Source organism: Chrysemys picta, unplaced genomic scaffold, assembly GCF_011386835.1.
Source record: "Chrysemys picta bellii isolate R12L10 unplaced genomic scaffold, ASM1138683v2 scaf152, whole genome shotgun sequence".
NCBI lineage: Eukaryota > Metazoa > Chordata > Testudines > Emydidae > Chrysemys > Chrysemys picta.
The window spans coordinates 5,874-15,216 of NW_027052859.1; the positions used below are offsets into that span (position 1 = coordinate 5,874).

The 9,343-nt window shown below is 49.8% G+C and overlaps 1 long non-coding RNA gene across 1 annotated transcript; it reads left to right on the forward strand.

The window, feature by feature from the left end:
- The first annotated feature begins 2,012 nt into the window (after window positions 1-2,012).
- On the forward strand, window positions 2,013-8,957 carry LOC135978170 (uncharacterized). Its single transcript, XR_010595592.1, has 4 exons — window positions 2,013-2,134; window positions 3,599-3,717; window positions 7,254-7,372; window positions 8,859-8,957. It is a non-coding gene; the product is annotated as an uncharacterized LOC135978170 (long non-coding RNA).
- The last annotated feature ends 386 nt before the right edge of the window (window positions 8,958-9,343 follow it).

Below are 9,343 nucleotides of genomic sequence, written 5' to 3' on the forward strand. Positions count from 1 at the left end.
GGTTCTCTTCTCCTCCCCTTGTGGGGAGTTGATCCAAAACTGTGGGGTTGAAATAGTGCTTGGACCCCACTGACAGTAGATGCTGCCATTGTGTGACTTAGCATTAGTGTCTGGGATGACTTGGGTCAAGATCTCAACCTCCCTGCAACCCACTTCACTGCTGTCAGAATCCCTCCTGCACAGCCTGTTAGAGCCGCCTCCCAGCCCAACCTGTGTCGGGGTGGAGAAGAGGGTTCTGATGACTTGAGCTGTGGTTTGGAGGTGGAATATCTGTGAAGGGCACTGAGCAGGAGGTAGCAGGAGCTCACCCTACAAGGAGGGGGGTTGGCTCTGGAGGTTTCTAGAAAGGACAAGAAGACTCCATTTTGGGGTTCAGGAGGTGAATTCATCTCTCATTGATGGGCAGGTGCTGGGTGGAAATGCTGCTGGTTCCAGGTTCCCTTAATTCCCCCTGATTCCTCGGGGCGTTTGAGTCTCTGACAGGTTCTCATTCCCTTGCAGCAGGAGGACGTCACGGCCAAAATGATGCACCAGCTCCGCATCATCCTGCACTTACGCCACGTGCCTGAGACACTGCAGGGGCTGCGCCTCTGAGGCCTTCAGGAACTCCCGCTCCCTGCTGCAGGTACTGCTCTGGCTCACTGTAAATGGGGAGCTAGTGGAAGGGGAAATGGAGCCCCCTGGCACTCACTAAAAGGGAAAGTGATGGATTCTCCATCTCTTAATGTCATTTAATTTAGACTAGATACCTTTCTGGAATGTTTGTACCCAAAAAGTAACTATTGGACTATACAGGAAGCCCATGATATGCAGGGGCTTAGATTAGATGCTCAAAAGGTCTCTTCTGGCCATAAAGTGTAGTAATTTTGGAAACACGGAGTGTAGCATTGGGAGCAGCCTCTGATCTTTTATTGTCTAGCCGGCTTGCTTCCTAGAATGAAGACCCATTGAGTGGGGTGATTCACACAGAGTAGCTCAAACCTTCAAAGTGTCAGGCCAGCAGGAGGACATTAGCACTTCAGGGTTTGGTTGGGTGTGGCAGTGACATCACAAAGGCCTTTTGCAGGACGTCAGCTTATTGGTCAAATGTGTTAGGGAGGTGGTGACCTCAGAGAGAGATGCTGACATCAGAGAGAGATGCTGACATGAGGGCCAGGGAAACCTCAGAGACCCCTCTGGCTTTGCTTCAGCAAGTCTCCTCCTTGAGGTCTCTCTTTGAGGAAAGTAAGTGCCTCGGAGAGGTTTGTATCCTGTTCAGTCTGATCCACCTGGTGCCAGCTGAATTCTAGGCATGGAAAACACTAGCTCAAGGTGGCAGAATTTTATTCCCTCCCTGGGATTTTGTCCCATAGAATCACTGGGGAGATTAGGTTTTGTCCTTTTCGTTTTACCTTTTCCTCCATCCCTCCTTCCTTTCTCTTTATCTCTTACTTCTTTTGTCCTTTCTCTTGTTCCCCTCCCACCACCAGGAGTGGTATATATGTGTGTGTGTGTGTGTGTGTTGCTGGGGGTGCTCTTCACCTCCCCTTGTTGGGAGTTGATCCAAAACTGTATGGTTGAAATAGTGCTTGGACTCCACTGACACTAGATGCTGCCATCGTGTGGTTTAGCATTAGTGTCTGGGATGACTTGGGGCAAGATCTCAACCTCCCCGCAACCCACTTCACTGCTGCCAGAATCCCTCCTGCCCCCCCTGCTAGAGCCGCCTCCCTGCCCAACCTGGGTGGGGGTGGAGAAGAGGGTTCTGATAACTTGAGCTGTGGTTTGGAGGTGGAACAGCTGTCAAGGGCACTGAGGGGGAGGTAGCAGGAGCTCACCCTACAAGGACGGGGGTTGGCACTGGAGATTACTAGAAAGGAGAAGACGACTCCATTCTGGGGTTCAGGAGGTGAATTCATCCCTCAGTGGTGGGCAGGTGCTGGGTGGAAATACTACTGGTTCCAGGTGTCCTTAATTGCCCCTGATTCCTCGGGGCATTTGAGTCTCTGAAAGGGTTCTCGTTCCCTTGCAGGAGGAGGACGTCACGGCCAAAGGGATGCACCAGCTCCGCATCATCCGGCACTTACGCCATGTGCCTGAGACACTGCAGGGGCTGTTCCTCTGAGGCCTTAGCAACTCCCTCTCCCTACTGCAGGTACTGCTCTGTCTCACTGTAAATGGGGAGCTAGTGGAAGGGGAAATGGAGCCCCCTGGCACTCACTAAAAGGGAAAGTGGTGGATTCTCCAACTCTTGATGTCATTGATTGAAGACTAGATGCCTTTCTGGAATGTGTGTGCCCAAAAAGTAACTATTGTACTATACTGGAAGCCTATGATATGCAGGGGGTTAGATGAGATGCTGTAAAGGTCTCTTCTGGCCAGAAAGTCTCCTACCTTTGGAAACACTGAGTGTAGTATTGGGAGCAGCCTCTGATGTTTTACTGTCTAGCTAGCTTGCTTCCTAGAATGAAGACGAATTTTGTGGTGTGATCCACAGAGCGTAGCTCAAACCTTCAAAGTGTCAGGCCAGCAGCAGGACATGAGCACTTTAGGGTTTGGTTGGGTGTGGCAGTGATATCACAAAGGCTTTTTCAAGGACCTCAGCGTACTGGTCAAAGGTGTTAGGGAGGTGGTGACCTCAGAGAGAGATGCTGTCTTCAGCCAGGGAGGACAGGGGCTTACAACCAGGGAAACCTCAGAGACCCCTGTGGCTTTGCTTCAGCAAGTCTCCTTCTCGAGGTTTCTTTTTGAGGACTGAGAGAGTGTTAGGGTTGACGTATGTGAGTGCGAGCAGGAGCCTCTTTCGAGTTTTCTCCTTTCCTTTTACTGATTTTACTTGAAAATTAGAAGGTAAGAGCCTCCAAGAGGTTTTGGAACCTGCTCAGTCTGATCCATCTGGTGCCAGCTGAATTCTCGGCATGGAAAACAGTAGTTTAAGGTGGCAGAATTTTCTTCCCTCCCTGGAATTTTGTCCCGTGGAATCACTGGGGACACTAGGGTTTGTCCTTTTCGTTTTACCTTTTCCTCCATCCCTCCTTCCTTTCTCTTCATCTCTTACTTCTTTTGTCCTTTCTCTTGTTCCCCTCCCACCTCCAGGAGTGGTGTGTGTGTTGCTGGGGGTGCTCTTCACCTCCACTTGTGGGAAGTTGATCCAGAACTGTCGGGTTCAAATAGTGCTTGGACTCCACTGACACTAGATGCTGCCATCCTGTGGCTTAGCATTAGTGTCTGGGACAACTTGGGGCAAGATCTCAACTTCCCCGCAACCCACTTCACTGCTGGCAGAATCCCTCCTGCCCCCCCTGCTAGGGCCGCCTCCCTGCGCAACCTGGGTTGGGGTGGAGAAGAGGGTTCTGATAACTTGAGCTGTGGTTTGGAGGTAGAACAGCTGTCAAGGGTACTGAGGGGGAGGTAGCAGGAGCTCACCCTACAGGGTGGTGGGTTGGCACTGGAGGTTACTAGAAAGGACAAGAAGACTCCATTCTGGGGTTCAGGAGGTGAATTCATCCCTCAGTGGTGGGCAGGTAGTCAGTTTAAATACTGCTGGTTCCAGGTGCCCTTAATTCCCCCTGATTCCTCGGGGCGTTTGAGTCTCTGACAGGTTCTCGTTCCCTTGCAGGAGGAGGACGTCACGGCCAAAGTGATGCACCCGCATCATCCGCCACCTGCGCCAGGTGCCTGAGACACTGCAGGGGCTGCGCCTCTGAGGCCTTCAGCAACTCCCGCTCCCTGCTGCAGGTACTGCTCTGTCTCCCTGTAAATGGCGAGCTAGTGGAAGGGGAAATGGAGCCCCCTGGCACTCACTAAAAGGGAAAGTGGTGGATTCTCCATCTCTTGATGTCATTGAATGAAGACTAGATGCCTTTCTGGAATGTGTGCGCCGAAAAAGTAACTATTGTACTATACAGGAGGCCTATGATATGGAGGAGATTAGATGAGATGCTCTAAAGGTCTCTTGTGGCCAGAAAGTCTCCTACTTTTGGAAACACTGAGTGTAGTATTGGGAGCAGCCTCTGATGTTTTACTGTCTAGCCGACTTGCTTCCTAGAATGAAGACGCATTGAGTGGGGTGATCCACAGAGAGTACCTGTGTCAAGGCTGTATCCCCACTTTGAAGTTTAGGGTACAAATGTAGGGGCCTGCATGAAAACTTCTAAGCTTAACCACCATCCCAAGGCTAATTTCCTTCCCTGGGTAGCCTTGAGAAACCTTTCACCAATTCCCTGGTGAATACAGATCCAAACCCCTTGGATCTTAAAACAAGGAGAAATTAACTATCCCCCCTCCTTCCTCCCACCAACTTCTGGTGAATACAGATCCAACCCCCTTGGATCTAAAAGAAGGAGAAATTAACCATTCCCCTCCTTCCTCCCACCAACTCCTGGTGAATCAAGATCCAAACTCCTTGGATCTTAAAACAAGGAAAAATCAATCAGGTTCTTAAAAATAAGGCTTTTAATTAAAGAAAAAGGTAAAAATCATCTCTGTAAAATCAGTATGGAAATTAACCTTACAGGGTAATCAAACTTAAAGAGCTCAGAGGACTCCCCTCCAGTCTTAGGTTCAAAGTACAGCAAACAAAGATAAACACTCTAGTAAAAGGTACATTTACAAGTTGAGAAAACAAAGGAAAACTAACACGCCTTGTTTGAAATAGGAGAGACTTGTTTAGAAAGATGTGGAGAACCTGGATTGATGTCTGGTCCCTCTCAGTCCCGAGGGCGAACACCCACACAAACAAAGAACACAAACAAAAGCCTTCCCCTCCCCAAGATTTGAAAGTATCTTGTCCCCTTATTGGTCCTTTAGGTCAGATGCCAGCCAGGTTACCTGAGCTTCTTAACCCTTTACAGGGAAAAGGATTTTGGAGTCTCTGGCCAGGAGGGATTTTATAGTACTGTACACAGGACAGCTGTTACCCTTCCCTTTATAGTTATGACAACCTCAAACCTTCAAAGTGTCAGGCCAGCAGCAGGACATTAGCACTTCAGGGTTTGGTTGGGTGTGGCAGTGACATCACAAAGGCCTTTTGCAGGATGTCAGCTTATTGGTCAAATGTGTTAGGGAGGTGGTGACCTCAGAGAGAGATGCTGACATCAGCCAGGCAGGACAGGGGCCCAGGGCCAGGGAAACCTCAGAGACCCCTGTGGCTTTGCTTCAGCAAGTCTCCTTCTCGAGGTCTCTCTTTGAGGACTGAGAGAGTATTAGGGCTGACGTATGTGAGTGCGAGCAGGAGCCTCTTTCGAGATTTCTCCTTTCTCTTTACTGATTTTACTAGAAAACAGACGTCCCTGTTAAGAAGTTAAGAGCCTCGGAGAGGTTTGTAACCTTTTCAGTCTGATCCACCTGGTGCCAGCTGAATTCTAGGCATGGAAAACACTAGCTCCAGGTGGCAGAATTTTATTCCCTCCCTGGGATTTTGTCCCGTGGAATCACTGGGGACATTAGGTTTTGTCCTTTTCGTTTTACCTTTTCCTCCATCCCTCCTTCCTTTCTCTTCATCACTTACTTCTTTTGTCCTTTCTCCTGTTCCCCTCCCACCACCAGGAGTGTGTGTGTGTGTGTGTGTGTGTGTGTGTGTGTGTGTTGTTGGCGGTGCTCTTCACCTCCCCTTGTGGAAAGTTGATCCAATACTGTGAGGTTGAAATAGTGCTTGGACTCCACTGACACTAGATGCTCCCATCCTGTGGCTTAACATTACTGTCTGCGATGACTTGGGGCAAGGTCTCAAGGGGGGCTCCCCGCAACGCACTTTTCTGCTTTCAGAATCCCTGCTGCCCCCCCAGCTAGATCCGCCTCCCTGCCCAACCTGGGTGGGGGTGGAGAAGAGGGTTCTGATAACTTGAGCTGTGGTTTGGAGGTGGAACAGCTCTCAAGGGCACTGAGCTGGAGGTAGCAGGAGCTCATCCTACAAGGAGTGGGGTTGGCACTGGAGGTTACTAGAAAGGACAAGAAGACTCCATTCTGGGGTTGAGGAGGTGAATTGCTCAAAGGTGTTAGGGAGGTGGTGACCTCAGAGAGAGATGCTGACATGAGCCAGGCATGACAGGAGCACAGGGCCAGGGAAACCTCAGAGACCCCTGTGGTTTTGCTTCAGCAAGTCTCCTTCTCGAGGTCTCTCTTTGAGGACTGACAGAGTATTAGGGTTCACGTATGTGAGTGGGAGCAGGAGCCTCTTTCGAGTTTTCTCCTTTCCTTTTACTGATTTTACTAGAAATTAGTTAGAAGCAACAAAGCACATTTGGGGATTTTTCGATGGTTGGGGTCTCTGGTGATTGGTTCCATATAAGATGGGGAAAAAAAAACGGAGTCTCCTTCCTTGGAGGTTTTTAAGGCCCGGCTTGACAAAGACCTGGCTGGGATGATTTAGCTGGGAATTGGTCCTGCTCTGAGCATGGGGTTGGACTAGATGACTTCTTGAGGTCCCTTCCAACTCTGATATTCTATGATTCTATGATTCTATGAAAACAGACTTCCCTGTTGAGAAGGTAAGAGCCTCCAAGAGGTTTTGGAACCTCCACAGTCTGATCCATCTGGTGCCAGCTGAATTCTAGGCATGGGAAACACTAGTTCAAGGTGGCAGAATTTTATTCCGTCCCTTGTATTTTATCCCGTAGAATCACTAGGGATATTAGCGTTTGTCCTTTTCATTTTACCTTTTCCTCCATCCCTCCTTCCTTTTTCTTCATCTCTTACTTCTTTTGTCCTTTCTCTTGTTCCCCTCCCACCACCAGGAGTAGTGTGTGTGTGTGTGTCTCTGTGTGTATTGCTGGGGGTTCTGTTCACCTCTCCTTGTGGGAAGTTCCTCTAAAACTGTGGGGTTGAAATAGTGCTTGGACTCCACTGACACAAGATGCTGCCATCCTGTGGCTTAGCATTAGTGTCTGGGATGACTTGGGGCAAGATCTCAACCTCCCCTCAACCTCTTCACTTCTGGCAGAATTCCTTCCGCCCCCCCCGCTAGAGCCGCCTCCCTGCCCAACCTGGTTGGGGGTGGACAAGAGGGTTCTGATAACTTGAGGTTTGGTTTGGAGGTGGAACAGCTGTCAAGAACACTGAGTGGGAGGAAGCAGGAGCTCACCCTAGAAGGAGGGGGGTTGGCACTGGAGGTTACTAGAAAGGACAAGAAGACTCCATTCTGGGGTTCAGGAGGTGAATTCATCCCTCAGTGGTGGGCAGGTGCTGAGTGGAAATACTGCTGGTTCCAGGTGCCCTTAATTCCCCCTGATTCCTTGGGGCGTTTGAGTCTCTGACAGGTTCTCGTTCCCTTGCAGGAGGAGGACGTCACGGCCAAAGTGATGCACCCGCATTATCCGCCACTTGCGCCAGGTGCCTGAGACACTGCAGGGGCTGCGCCTCTGATGCCTTCAGCATCTCCTGCTCCCTGCTGCAGGTACTGCTCTGTCTCCCTCTAAATGGCGAGCTAGTGGAAGGCGAAATGGAGCCCCCTGGCACTCACTAAAAGGGAAAGTGGTGGATTCTCCATCTCTTGATGTCATTGAATGAAGACTAGATGCCTTTCTGGAATGTGTGTGCCCAAAAAGTAGCTATTGTACTATACAGGAGGCCTATGATATGCAGGGGCTTAGATGAGATGCTCTAAAGGTCTCTTGTGGCCATAACGTCTACAAATTTTGGAAACACTGAGTGTAGTATTGGGAGCAGCCTCTGATGTTTTACTGTCTAGCTAGCTTGCTTCCTAGAATGAAGACGAATTTTGTGGTGTGATCCACAGAGCGTAGCTCAAACCTTCAAAGTGTCAGGCAAGCAGCAGGACATGAGCACTTTAGGGTTTGGTTGGGTGTGGCAGTGATATCACAAAGGCTTTTTCAAGGACCTCAGCGTACTGGTCAAAGGTGTTAGGGAGGTGGTGACCTCAGAGAGAGATGCTGTCTTCAGCCAGGGAGGACAGGGGCTTACGACCAGGGAAACCTCAGAGACCCCTGTGGCTTTGCTTCAGCAAGTCTGCTTCTCGAGGTTTCTTTTTGAGGACTGAGAGAGTATTAGGGTTCACGTATTTAAGTGCGAGCAGGAGCCTCTTTCGAGTTTTCTCCTTTCCTTTTACTGATTTTACTTGAAAATCAGAAGGTAAGAGCCTCCAAGAGGTTTTGGAACCTGCTCAGTCTGATCCATCTGGTGCCAGCTGAATTCTCGGCATGGAAAACAGTAGTTTAAGGTGGCAGAATTTTATTCCCTCCCTGGAATTTTGTCCCGTAGAATCACTGGGAACACTAGGGTTTGTCCTTTTCGTTTTACCTTTTCCTCCATCCCTCCTTCCTTTCTCTTCATCTCTTACTTCTTTTGTCCTTTCTCTTGTTCCCCTCACACCACCAGGAGTGGTGTGTGTGTGTGTGTGTGTGTGTGTGTGTGGTGCTGTTGGTTCTCTTCACCTCCCCTTGTGGGGAGTTGATCCAAAACTGTGGGGTTGAAATAGTGCTTGGACCCCACTGACAGTAGATGCTGCCATTGTGTGACTTAGCATTAGTGTCTGGGATGACTTGGGTCAAGATCTCAACCTCCCTGCAACCCACTTCACTGCTGTCAGAATCCCTCCTGCACGCCCTGTTAGAGCCGCCTCCCAGCCCAACCTGTGTCGGGGTGGAGAAGAGGGTTCTGATGACTTTAGCTGTGGTTTGGAGGTGGAATGTCTGTGAAGGGCACTGAGCAGGAGGTAGCAGGAGCTCACCCTACAAGGAGGGGGGTTAGCTCTGGAGGTTTCTAGAAAGGACAAGAAGACTCCATTGTGGGGTTCAGGAGGTGAATTCATCTCTCATTGATGGGCAGGTGCTGGGTGGAAATACTGCTGGTTCCAGGTTCCCTTAATTCCCCCTGATTCCTCGGGGCCTTTGAGTCTCTGACAGGTTCTCGTTCCCTTGCAGCAGGAGGACGTCAGGGCCAAAATGATGCACCAGCTCCGCATCATCCGGCACTTGTGCCAGGTGCCTGAGACACTGCAGGTGCTGCGCCTCTGAGGCCTTCAGGAACTCCCGCTCCCTGCTGCAGGTACTGTTCTGGCTCACTGTAAATGGGGAGCTAGTGGGAGGGGAAATGGATCCCCCTGGCACTCACTAAAAGGGAAAGTGATGGATTCTCCATCTCTTAATGTCATTTAATTTAGACTAGATACCTTTCTGGAATGTTTGTGCCCAAAAAGTAACTATTGTACTATACAGGAAGCCCATGATATGCAGGGGCTTAGATTAGATGCTCTAAAGGTCTCTTCTGGCCATAAAGTGTAGTAATTTTGGAAACACGGAGTGTAGCATTGGGAGCAGCCTCTGATGTTTTACTGTCTAGCCGGCTTGCTTCCTAGAATGAAGACGCATTGAGTGGGGTGATCCACACAGAGTAGCTCAAACCTTCA